We start from the raw sequence: 13,569 nt of genomic DNA on the forward strand, positions 1-13,569 counted from the left end.
TAGAAAGCTGTGTCTAAGATATATTATCAATGAAAAAAATATGGAGTAGCATGTATATTATGAAACTTCTGTAAAAATAAATTTACACATGTACATATACACACATGCAAGCATGTGGTGTGTGTGGGTGAGAGAGAAAGAGAGAGAGAGAGAGGAATAATCCCAATTGTTGGTTTGTCTCAGAGGCAGGATGGGGGTTGGACCTACACTTTCTGCATTGTACACTTTTATAATATTTGAGTTTTCTATAATTTATGTTGTGTTTATGATGGGGATATTTTATTTTATTTTATTTTTTAAAGATTTTTATTTATTTATTTGACAGAGAGAGAGGCAGCAAGAGAGGGAACACAAGCGGGGGGAGTGGGAGAGGGAGAAGCAGGTTTCCCACTGAGCAAGGAGCCTGATGCGGGGCTCGATCCCAGAACGCTGGGATCATGACCTGAGCTGAAGGCAGACGCTTAATGACTGAGCCCCCCAGGCACCCCTATGATGGGGCTATTTTATATTTCTATTTCTGGCAGGACAGAAAACCATTCTGTTTATCAGTATGGTGAGGTTCTTGTTCTTAGAGAGTAGGGGAATGCACTGGGGTTGTTTCTACCTGGGGTAGAAGATAGGATGGGAGTTGGGGAGAGCATTACCCAAAGCTTCCATAATCAGTTAAGGGCTAAGTTGATGCTCTTACCACCTGTATAGCTTCTTATTCCAAGAGGACAAAGTAGGCAGCTCTAGACATTTTTATCCTTTCACTTCTAGTTAAAGGAAGACAAGCCCTGGAATGGTTTTCAGGATTTTTCTTGATCTGGACTGTTCAACTCTCGGCCTGCAGTTAACTACCACTCTCCAAACGAGGGCAGAGGGTCCTTAAGGAAGCCTCAAGTCCTGGCCTAGGGCACTTTCACCCACTGCTCGTGGGAATGTAGATTGCTTCAAGCCTGTTGGGGGCAAGTTTGATTATACATCATTAGAATTTGTAATGTTTTAAATACTCTAACATTCAGCAATTTAATTAAGACTTTAGTCTATGGATATAAAGTATGGGCCAAGCGAAGATTTACATACAAGGAATGCGCATGGCTGCATTTTAAAAATATAATAAAGAGCAAGTGAGAAATAATTTGAATTTCCAAAAATAGGTGAAAAGCTATAAGAAAAACAGAGCAGTCATATCATAGAAGAATATTTAATATGTATGTTCACAATATATCTAATAATATTAAATATGTCACAGATTTAAGGATATTTGACTTATATTTATATAGTATAAAGTAAATATAATATTAACATTATTGAAATGATCACACTTTTTATTTACTTTAATATAATAATTAAATAAATATATTCACAGTATACTTCAAAAGTGAAAAAAGACTACAAAACAGTTTGATTACTGTGATCCACTTTTTATTTTAAAAAAGAATATACATGTGGGGCACCTGGGTGGCTCAGCTGGTTGAGTGTCCAACTCTTGATTCCGGCTCAGATCATGATCTCAGGGTCGTAGGATTGAGCCCTGCAAAAGGCTCCACGCTTATTAGGGAGTCTGCTTGAGATTCTTTCTCTCTCTGTCTCCCTCTGCCCGTCTCCCATCACTCTCTCTCTAAAAATAAGAAATAAATAAAAAGGTTGCACAAGGGCACAGCACACTCACACAGATAAAGAAAAGTCTAGAAGGATACACATTGTAGTGTTAACAAGGGCTGTCTCTGGTGGGATTATAGATAGCACTTTCTCCATCTTTTGCCTGTCTGCCTTTCGTTATTCCTTGCTTCCTTCCTTGTTTCATACCTTATGTTATACTTCCTAAATTTTCTACAGTGAGCATTGTAATAAGCAAAAAAGAACCATTTTAAAAGTCTCAGTTCAGGTTGCACAACAATGTGGATGTCCTTAAAGCCGCTTAACTGTACACTTTAAAATGATTAAAATGGTCAAATTTACATTATGTATGTTTTATCACACTAAAAAATAAAATCTCAGTTTAGGTACCGTGTCTAAGAACACTTTCCTGACTCTGTTCTCTTCCCCTTCGTCTGAGGCATGGCGTTTCCTCCGGTCGGAGCACAGAACGTCAGACGTGCCGCCGTCCCGGCATTTATCGCGCTGTAACGAGAGTGTAGAGGGACGTAGCCATCTCTTCCTCTAGCCTGTACAATTTTGAAGACTTTAGTTTCCCCTGGAGTTCCCGTAGAGGTTTGTTGAGGGAATGAATAAAAAATGGAAGAATACCACTGGTTCAGTTGTCTCCTTGCATCTAAGTTAAATAAGGGTTTGGAGTTGGATTATGGTTTTAAATAATATTCCAAATCCTGTGTGTTAGTACATGCTACCCTGACCCTCTGGAATGACCTGCCCAGGTGACCTCTCCCTCCTAGGGATTCCTGTGCACGTCGTCAACACTGTTGCTCTTCCCGAGCGGCTTGCTGTTTTCTGTCCACAGACTTCTCTCTCACAGTAGATCATACCATTCCGGAGAGGTACCAGGTACCAGGCACACAGGGTACTTGGCCCTGGGTTCAGCCAAATACAAACACAGTAAATATTTGTGGAATGGGTGAATGTAAACAATTTTCGGGCACCAATACATCAGTTGAAAAGAACACATCTTAACATGGCAAAGCATATTAAATCTCTGTCTTTGACTTTCAAGAGAAGCTGTCTTCAACTCTTGTCAAGGAAGGGCAGGGACAAGTGCGGAGCGGTGGGTGTGCTTACACAGTTTGCCTGTAGTGTTGTACATGGGAGTGGTTTCTTCCTTTTCATCACCGTGTATTCAAACTCACGAGGATTTTCTAGCAACCATTTGGTTATTGGTTTGTAGAATATCTTTTGGTGAGAGAACTATCAGCAAAGGACTTTGATATTTGTTGAGACTTGCTTCATGGCCTGCTGTATGGTGAAGTTTTACACAAAGCATGCATTTCTTCTTCTTCTTTTTAAAATTATTTTATTTTTAAAAATTTTAATTCCAGGAGCACCTGGGTGGCGCAGTCGTTGGGCATCTGCCTTTGGCTCAGGGCGTGATCCCAGAGCTCTGGGATCAAGCCCCACGTTAGGCTCCTCTGCTGAGAGCCTTCTTCTTCCTCTCTCACTCCCCCTGCTTGTGTTCCCTCTCTCCCTGGCTGTCTCTCTCTGTCAAATAAATAAATAAAATATTAAAAAAAAAATTTTTAATTCCAGCATAGTAAACATACAGTGTTCTACTAGTTTCAGGTGTACAATATAGTGATTCAATTCTATAGCTTACTCAGTACTCATCGTGCTAAGTGTGCTCTTAATCCCCTTCACCTATTTCATCCATCCCCCCACCCACCTCCCCTCTGAGAACCATTATTCTCTGTAGTTAAGAGTTTGCTTTTTGGTTTGCCTTTTCCCCCTTTGTTTTATTTCTTAAATTCCACATATGAGTGCAATCATATGGTATTTGTCTCTCTCTGACTGTCACTCAGCATTATACTCTCTAGCCCCATCTATGTTGTTGTAAATGGCAAGATTTCAATGGTTGTTTTTAATGGCTGAGTAATATTCCATTGTATATTATACCACATCTTCTTTATCCATTCATCTACTGATGGACATTTGGGCTGCTTCCATAATTTGGCTGTTGTAGATAAGGCTGCGATAAACATAGGGGTGAATATATCTTTTTGAATTAGTGTTTTTGTCTCCTTTGTATCCAGGTAAAATACTCTGTAATTGAATTACTAGAACAAAGTATTTACTTTTTTTTTTTTAAGATTTTATTTATTTATGTGACAGAGAGACAGCCAGCAAGAGAGGGAACACAAGCAGGGGGAGTGGGAGAGGAAGAAGCAGGCTCCCAGCAGAGAAGCCCGATGTGGGGCTCGATCCCAGAATGCTGGGATCACGCCGTGAGCCGAAGGCAGACGCTTAATGACTGTGCCACCCAGGCGCCCCCAAAGTATTTACTTTTAACATCAGTTTTGTCACAATAAATTTCAACAGTGTAGTTCAGTTATCTGTATGTAAATTAAAATATTTGTAAAAGTTGACCGATACAATCTTTACTTTGATTGGTAGGAGATCACAGTTTGTTGGGAAGCCATCACTGACACGTGCACCACAATCAAGGCCAAGGGCATTTCTCCTCCACAGATTTTTAATTAAGTGAAAACATTGTTCTCATTATGACACTGGACTCTATCAACTTTCGTACTTGTAATTATTACTGCCAAAAAGAATAACTTTATCTTTAATGTTGAACTTTTAAGCTCAATTTACAGTTCCGTTTGCAATGTTGCATGTTTTCATCTTTGACAGAATTAACTTCAAAAACTTTATTTTCATTTTAATAATTGGATAAAAAAATCAAAGCATGATTTCATTAATTCATTTTCTACTTGAATCACATAATACTGACATAAAATGGCATTATTAGCCATTTGTGAAATTCTTCTGCTAATGAGTCGACACATCAACAGCTTTGGCTTCATTTATCACATGTGGACGAGAAAACTGGGAATCAAAACTGTCATTTGTTCAAAATGCAAAGTGATTCTTCACAGAGTGATATGGAAATGTGTCATCTGCAGTTGCAGGTGTTAAGTCTTTGTCTTTGGGTACAGTCTTCATAAAATAATGGCTAACTTTTTTTTAAAAAAAGATTTTTTTAAAGTAATCTCTACACCCAATGTGAGGCTCAAACTCACGACCCTGAGATCAAGAGTGGCACGCTCTAGCTACTGAGCCAGCTGGGGCCCCGGTAATGGCTAACTTTGGAAGTAGATACAGATGCTTCTTTACCTTCCTGGGTTGGTCAGTGGTATTAGTAAGGCCTCTGGGTGTCAACAAATAGTGGCCAGTTACCTTAACTTTTTAAAGAAATGGAAATTTGTTACGTAATTTCAAGTTAAATATGCACTTTTAGGCTCATTGCTGCCAAAGGTCTATTCAAAATAGGACACCATGATCAAACAATAAAATAAATAAATTGTTGTCGATTTGTACCATACAAAAATCACTGTGAACAAGAACATCCATGGGGCGCCTGGGTGGCACAGTGCTTAAGCGTCTGCCTTCGGCTCAGGGCGTGATCCCGGCATTGTGGGATCGAGTCCCACATCAGGCTCCTCTGCTGTGAGCCTGCTTCTTCCTCCCCCACTCCCCCTGCTTGTGTTCCCTCTCTCACTGGCTGTCTCTCTCTCTGTCAAATTAAAAAAAAAAAAATCTTTAAGAACATCCAGACTCCAGCAGTAGCACGCAGTCTCGTTCCTGTGCAGAATTCATGCACATGTAACCTATGATTTCTCACTGACCCCAAAGATTTTTAGCTCAGGGCTTTGTGCACCTCACAGGCCTCAGCACAGACCACGGCACCACTGGCTAGTTTATTCGCCAAGAAACCAACAGGGGCAGCAGTCTGGAATACTTCTCCCCTTACCATCTGAGACCAGAAGGAGTTGGCTGTTCTCATCTGCTCGTGTCCAAGCACACTTTGCGTGTTGTTTTATCTTTGAACCACCCTGAGAAGATTTGAGAAAAGAGAGATGCCTTAATTCTGGATTTTTGGTAGATTTAACTCTCTGGTAAAGTGAGAATTCTCTTCAGTGCTACTAGACAAGCATGGCAGAAGGCATAAATACAAAGTGAACTCTTCCAAAGCCATGTGCCTTTATTTTAATAACAATAACAATAACAATAATAATAATAATAAATAGAAAAGGAAAAACCCAGGATAAATGTTAAATCAGATGTGACACTGTGGCCACAGGCATGAGCTAGGACAACCCCAGGCTAACCGAGATGCATATTCACCTTACAATTGTCCTAGGAAGGGTTCTCTTGATGTAAGCAACAGAAACTCCCTTTGGTTAACTCAAGCAAAAAGACGGTTTATGGGAAGAATTTTTCAGGGTGCGGTATAGAACTCAAGGCTAGAGAGCTAGGCTCAGAGAGTCTCAGTAGCAAGAACTCCTTGCCAGGTTTGTGAGGGCGCCACTCTGAAGTAAATGTGTCCTAATCATCCTTTGTGTTTGTACTGACCTATACTCCTCAAAGTCGAGAGAGAGAGAGACAGAGACAGAGATTTTGACTGGTCTAAACTCTGGTACTGTGCCCATCCCTTGGCTAGAGGAGGGCAAGGTGCTAGGATATACACACCCATCTAGCCCTCAGACCATGAGAGGTGATTCCCCAAAGAGAAGTCAAGATGTGATATTTGTTCATTTATTATTATTTTTACAGATTTTATTTTTTTAAGTAATCTACACCAAACATGGGGCTCAGACTCACAACCCCGAGATCAAGAGTTGCCTGCTGTACTGACTGGGCCAGCCAGGTGCTCCTCAAGGTGCTGTATTTAACGAGGAAGAATTAGAAGCTGGGTAGTCAAAGACCAAATGCCCACCATATCCATCACGTTTTTTCATCTGGCTTATGGTCTTCTCCATCACAGCTCTGCCATCAGTCTAAGTGTCTTCAGTGCCCACGATGATGATATGATAACCTAGTTTCACACACCCCCCCTTTTTTTTTGAGAAAGGGAGAGAGAGAAAGGGAGAGAGGAGCAGAGGGAGAGAGAGAATCCCAAGCAGACTCCATGCTCAGTGCAGAGGCTGACACGGGGCTCGATCTCACAACCCTGAGATCATGACCTGAGCCAAAATCAAGTGTCAGTTGCTTAACTGACGGAGCCACCCAAGCGCCCCCTCACTTTCTTGGTCTCTCCAACTTTAGTGACTATTTCTGCTAAAGGCAGCCACAGGTCATTAACTCAGTCTGGACTTTGAACACTCAGAGGCATTCCTTCTCTGAAGCCTTTGTTTGTTTCTTTCTTTTACATGATATTTCCAGGTCTCTCAGTTTTGTCCTCCCAAATCCCTGTTCTTTGGCCTCTTGTACTCTGCAGGTCCCTTGACCCTTTCCTTCACTTCCTCTAATCTGTCAACCTGCTCCTGCCTTCACCTTCTCCCCAGGAGAGGACAGACATATGGTCCACCCTGCTACTGGAATACTGAGACTGCGGTCTTACGCTGAGCTAGCTTACTGCACCATCGTCTGCATCCCTGACCAGCTGTCTCCCATTTCCCCAGGGACTCATTTACACAGTCACCATTATTCTCAATGCTCCAACCCCACAACCTACCAGTTATCCCAGAAATTGAAGATACCAAATGAGGAAACCCTCCATGTCCTGTGTTTCCCACAGACCAACATAATTTCCTTCCCTGGAGTTTTATGTAATAAGGGTTCCTCCTCTTGTAAGGCTAATTCCTTCCCCTGTTCGGAATCCAATCCCTTCCGGCATCTTACTCTCATAGTTACTCTTTCCCTAGCCTGTGTCCTCAACCTCTTCTGTCCATAGGCTCTTCCCTCAAGCCTAGAGAACACTTCCATCTGCCATCTTGAAAAGACTTCCTCTCACCCTAGCATCTCTTCCTAGATATTGCCCTGTCTTGCTCTTCCCTTTGAATTCAAATTCTTCAAAAAGAGCAGTTTATATTCCACTCTCCACTTCTTTTTTTTAATAAATATTTTTGATGACCCCATTTTATTATTTTTAAAAATTTATTATTATTATATAATGTTAGTCACCATACAGTACATCCCTAGTTTTCGATGTAAGTTCCATGATTCATTACTTGCGTATAACACCCGGTGCACCATGCAATACGTGTCCTCCTTAATTTTATTCTTTTTTTAAAAAGATTTTTTATTTATTTGAGAGCAAGAAAGAGCACCAGTGGGGAGTGGGAGAGAGGGAAAAGCAGGCTCCCCATTGAGCAGGGAGCTGTACTCAGGGCTCAACCCCAGGACCCTGGGATCCGGACATGAGCCGAAGGCGGACATTTAACCAAGTGAGCCACCCAGGCACCCCCACTCTCCACTTCTTTACCCTTGTGCCCTCCTCAATCTGGTGCAACCTAGCTCTTTTATTATTTTTTTAAAGATTTTATTTATTTATTTGAGAGAGAGAGAATGAGAGAGAGAGAGAGAGCACAAGAGCGGGGAGGGTCAGGGGGAGAAGCAGACTCCCTGCTGAGCAGGGAGCCCCACGCTGGACTCCATATGGGACTCGATGCAGGACTTGATGTGGGACTCGATCCCAGACTGGATCCTGGGACTCCAGGATCATGACCTGAGCCACCCAGGCACCCCCAACCTAGCTTTTTTCTTTGCCAACTCCTGTAACCTCCAGATAAAAAAGTTAATGGATGCTGGTTAGCTCCGACATTGACTGATCTCACTATAGTATTTGCCTCTTGACCAGTTCCTGAGACTTCTTAACACCACACCTTCCTAAGTCTCTTCTGAGGAGGCCTCCATCTTCTGTGTGTCCCCAGGCCCCCCCCCCTCACGCCAGCCCTCTTCTCTACATTGAACCAACTCCATAAACGTCCTCATTGAGTTGGAAACTGAACTTCTATTATTATGCAATTCAGTTTTATGAGGAAGAGCCATGCAATTTGTAACAGTGGTCAAGCTCTTCAGGTCTGCTGGTCTAAGGACACATTTTACTTCTCACATATTGTAGTCACTTCTCATTGGCCATAGAAGCTGAAATGAGAACATACCAAGAACAACAAAGTTTTCCTAAACTTTAACAACTTGACTTTTAAATGCTGTTTCTAGATGGCTTGTATCATGCTGACAGCCCAAGTTATAAAAGTTTAAAAGGCACCGGGACAGCCGGGACGCAGGAAGTTCAGGGTGTAATCCCTTTGGAAGCAGAAGTTGCAGAAGTAGAGCTGGGTGCACCGTCGCCCGTCATTACTCAGTGTCTGGGTGTACATTTGTAACTGCGCCCTTGTTTATTTCTTGCAGTGGGTCTCAAGGGGGCTGCGGGGGACGTCAGAAGACATTGTGCCTTGAACATAATCGTTGCTTAATAAATATTCATGGCATGAGACAGCAGAGACAGACACTTCAGAGCTTTACAGATACGAAGTGTTGTTCATTGAGCAATGCTGCAGGTTTTTGGTGTGGGTGGAAGTGGTAAGAAGACAGTGGTTTTATGTGGAACACCGAGGGCACAGAAGCTCAAAATGAATAGAAAATAGTGCCATAAAAAACTTCTAATGTGATTATGTAACAAAGTTGCCCAGAGCTGAGGTCTCTTTAGTTTAGACCCAAGGAAATTTGATGCCCCCTAAACTTTTTTTTTTTTTATTCCTTTAGCTTTTATTTTTCAAACTGGCATCCATGTAACACAAATGAAGTCCTTCGAGCCAGGCAGTGAGGTCACGGAGGCAAGGAGACTCAGTGTATACCGCACACTTTCACATTGCACAAGGATTGAAGCTTGTTTAAAAGATGAGTGAAAATGCAGGGGTGCCTGGGTGGCTCAGCCGTTAAGTGCCTGCCTTTGGCTCAGGTCATGATCTCAGGGTCCTGGGATCAAGTCCCGCATTGGGCTCCCTACTCAGCAGGGAGCCCGTTTCTCCGTCTTGCTCTGCTGTTCCCCTTCCTTGTGTTCTCTCTCTCTCTGTCAAATAAATTTAAAAATCTTAAAAAAAAAAAAAGACAATGCATATAAAGCCTCTAGCGTTTAGTATATAGGCTACATCAAGGAGTTGTTTTTGTTGATTAACCCTGATATGGCGGTCTCTCGTGCTCTCGCTCAGGTAGCCAGGTCGGTTTTTGCCCCACATAAACACAAAAGCAGAACTCAGAATCTCTCCAACTTCCCCCTAGAGAATCCATTTACCAAAGAATAGTAACGGGCAGCATAGGTCTTACTGAAGATTTTGTAGAGAGAATCTAGAAGGTGTTCACCGACTTCAAAGAAAGCACCTTAAAATCCATTAGTGGTTTGATCTGCCAAATGTCTTCTTTTTCACCTTTATTACGGGGTCTTCTCTCTCTGGTGCTCTACCACCTGCCCCCAGCTTCCTGACTTCTTCCCATTGCTCTGGGGATTTCCCCCTGGGAACATCAAATTCTCCACCACGAGGATTGATTTAACTTGGTCCTATTTCCTATTCCAGGTGTGCACCCATGTCTCTCATGGTGCTCAGCAAACAAAGGGTTACCCAGATCTAATCTCCTTCTGGGGGTCTATATGTCCTGTTTTGCCCAGTTTTTACTCCTACAGCCTCAGCATAATTATTAATACCTCTCTTCATAGTCTCAAAAATGACTAATAAATTATATGTTCCAAGTTGCACATAACTTTTCTCCCTTGAGTAAGCTAGTTCTTTAAAGCTTACCTATTTTCTCCAATGAGATGGATAATGTTTTAGTTTATTTTTTTAAGTAGGGTCTACTGCCCAACATGGGGCTCGAACTCCTGATCCTGAGATCCAGCGTTGTGTGCTCTACCAACTTAGCCAGCCAGGTACCCAGAGACGGGCAGCTCTTTAGATAAAGGACTCAATCTTCTATGCGCTTGTAGCATTTGTCTTGGTAGCTATTCAGTAAGTACTTGTCGAACTGGACAATGTGAGTCCAAGTGTATGAGCGGCCTCATGCAGGGGTGCGTGTGGGCAAGACTGTCCTTAAAGAGAACGTTCATGCTGGGGAACCCTAGTGCGAGATCAGGTGATGGAAACGGTGGGATGTATGGGGGCAGGAACTGCTTGAAGATTAAATGAGATTGTGTGTGTGTGTGTGTGTGTGTGTGTGCGTGAATGTAGAGAGATCCTCGTACAGTGCCATGTGGTGGGTAGTCAATGAATGTTAGTTTCATTCTCTCATATTTATATCCCACTAGCTTTTTTTTAAAGCTTTATGGTGTTATAATTGACATAAAATTATAACATTTAAGGTGTGATTTAATCTCTCTCACTAGCTTTTTCTTTTAAAGATTTTATTTTTTTATTTGAGAGAGAGAAAGAGAGAGAGGGAGAGAGAGCATGAATGGGGGGGGATGGGCACAGGGAGAGGGAAAAGCAGACTCCCCGCTGAGCAGGGAACCGGATGTGGGACTTGATACCAGGACCCTGGGATCAAGACGCTTAACCGACTGAGTCACCCAGGCACCCTATCTCATTAGCTTTTTATGTGACTTTACATTTGCCTAATATTGGGCAGTTTCCGAAATGTTGGTAAAAACATTGTCTAATTTTAAGTCTCAACTTTCCCCTGAGGGCATATTATTATTATCCCTATGTTACAGAGGGGGTAATAGGATCAAGTTGTAACAACTTTGTTTTCAAATAATCAATATCTAAATTCTCTTAAAAAATTTAAAAACTGCATCAACAGCATTCGTGCAAATGAAAATAAAAGAAAGATAATAATTCAACTAATAAGAGTTCAGTCACCCTAACAAATTAAACTGTTACATTTTTTTCTACATTTCACTATGCAGACATACTTCTAATATTTTAATTATAGTGTCAAAACAATGTCCTTCTTTCAGTTAATATACTGTCTCTCTACATAATCTTTATACATTTTAATGACTTGTATTATAATTCATAATTCATGTAACTTCTAGTAATTGGATATTTAGGCTGTTTAAAAAAAAAATATTTGTGTTTGAGGTGCCTGGGTGGCTCAGTCGGTTAAGCAGCTGACTCTTGATTTCATCTCAGGTCATGATCTCAGGGTCCTGAGATTAAGGCCTGCATTGGAGCTCTGCACTCGGGGGTGGGGGGCTGCAGAGCTGTTGGGGGGGAGTCTGCTTGAGGGTTCTTTCTCTCTCTCCCTCTGCCCCTTCCCCAGCTTGTGCATGCACGTGCTCTCTCTCTCTTTCTCAAATAAAATAAAATTTTTAAAAGATTTTATTTATTTATTTGACAGAGAGAGAGACAGCCAGCAAGAGAGGGAACACAGCAGGGGGAGTGGGAGAGGAAGAAGCAGGCTCACAGTGGAGAAGCCTGATGTGGGGCTCGATCCCATGAACGCTGGGATCACGCCCTGAGCTGAAGGCAGACGCTCAACGACTGTGCCACCCAGGCGCCCCTCAAATAAAATAAATCTTTAAAAAAAAATCTGTGTTAGTAAATGCTGCTGCCGTAAGCTGCACTGGGACTTTAGATCTGTGTTTTGTATTATTGGGGTGGGGGAGGAGGTCAGGGAGCATATTTTCATGGTTCTACAACGGACAGTTTGAAGATAGAAGAACTTTAAGTTGCAGCAAAGGTGCCTGAGGTCTCTGTAGACCCATTTCTTCTCTGTCCCACAGTACAGAATTCTGTGCTCTTTTATCTAATGGGGTCTTGATGTTTTTTGTCTACTAACCTATGTGGACATTTACGTGACAGAGCTGTTAGCTATTTGCTTGTCATATGTGGTACAGCTCCTATGTCCCAGGGAGGAGATATTATTGCGATCCAGGATAGTTATGGTCTTTAATGTCAAATTAGTGGGAATAAGAAGGGATAAGACTGGAGAAAGGAGAATCAGAGGGTACAGGGACCTAAAGGGGAGATGACAAAGTAAGGAGACCATAGTGGGAATAATAGTAATATTTTGTATTTGTATAGTATTTTCCAGTGTATAGAAAAGATTTAAAAATCGATTATCTTGTTTTGAAATGGAGAGAAAGGCTGGATCCTAGAGGCACTGCAAAGGAAGAATGAGTGGGACTTGGTCACTGGTTATGAAAAGTAGTAAAGACAGATTCCAGTGATCTAAAATGGATCAAGTGCAATTATCTTGAGCAATCAGGTATTTACCATACACTTTTTAAAAAGATTACTTGTGGGGCGCCTGGGTGGCACAGCGGTTAAGCGTCTGCCTTCGGCTCAGGGCGTGATCCCGGCGTTACGGGATCGAGCCCCACATCAGGCTCCTCCACTATGAGCCTGCTTCTTCCTCTCCCACTCCCCCTGCTTGTGTTCCCTCTCTCTCTGGCTGTCTCTATCTCTGTCAAATAAATAAATAAAATCTTTAAAAAAAATAAAAATAAAAAGATTACTTGTTTATTTGAGAGAGAGAAGGAGCAGAGGGAGAGGGACTAGCAGACTCCATGCCGAGCGTGGAGCCTGACCTGGGGATCCATCCCACGACCCCAAGATCATGACCTGAGCCAAAATTAAGAGTCGGCCGCTTAACCGACTGAGCCACCCAGGGACCCCTACCACACGCTTTTGGATGAAAGGGTGTTTCTTTTTTACCGATGTCATGATTCTCGTTTTACACATATGAATTTTGCACTTTTGTAACTTGCTTAGTGTATATACATGAAAAACAATTTCTTTGCTTCTATTTCTTTATTTTTTAAATTTTTTAAAAAAGATTTTATTTATTTATTTGACAGAGAAAGAGACAGCCAGCAAGAGAGGGAACACAAGCAGGGGGAGTGGGAGAGGAAGAAGCAGGCTCCCAGCAGAGGAGCCTGATGTGGGGCTCGATCCCACAACGCCGGGATCACGCCCTGAGCCGAAGGCAGACGCTTAACCACTGTGCCACCCAGGCACCCCTGCTTCTATTTCTTTAAAGAGAAAATAATTTGAGGTTAGGCTGGAATGTTAACTATCTGACAAAACTCAGTAAACCCAGCCAAGAAAACATCTAGCTCAACTTACATAACACATAACACGGACACCTTTTGCCAACACGATGTGTTGACAAATGCTTTGAAATAGATGGTTTTGACGGCATTAGTCATGGGGGTCCCACTGCTCGGGGCAGAGATATCACAAGGCATCATTTGAA

The sequence above is a fragment of the Ursus maritimus genome, unplaced genomic scaffold, assembly GCF_017311325.1.
Source record: "Ursus maritimus isolate PB19 unplaced genomic scaffold, ASM1731132v1 scaffold_21, whole genome shotgun sequence".
NCBI classification, from domain to species: Eukaryota; Metazoa; Chordata; class Mammalia; order Carnivora; family Ursidae; genus Ursus; species Ursus maritimus.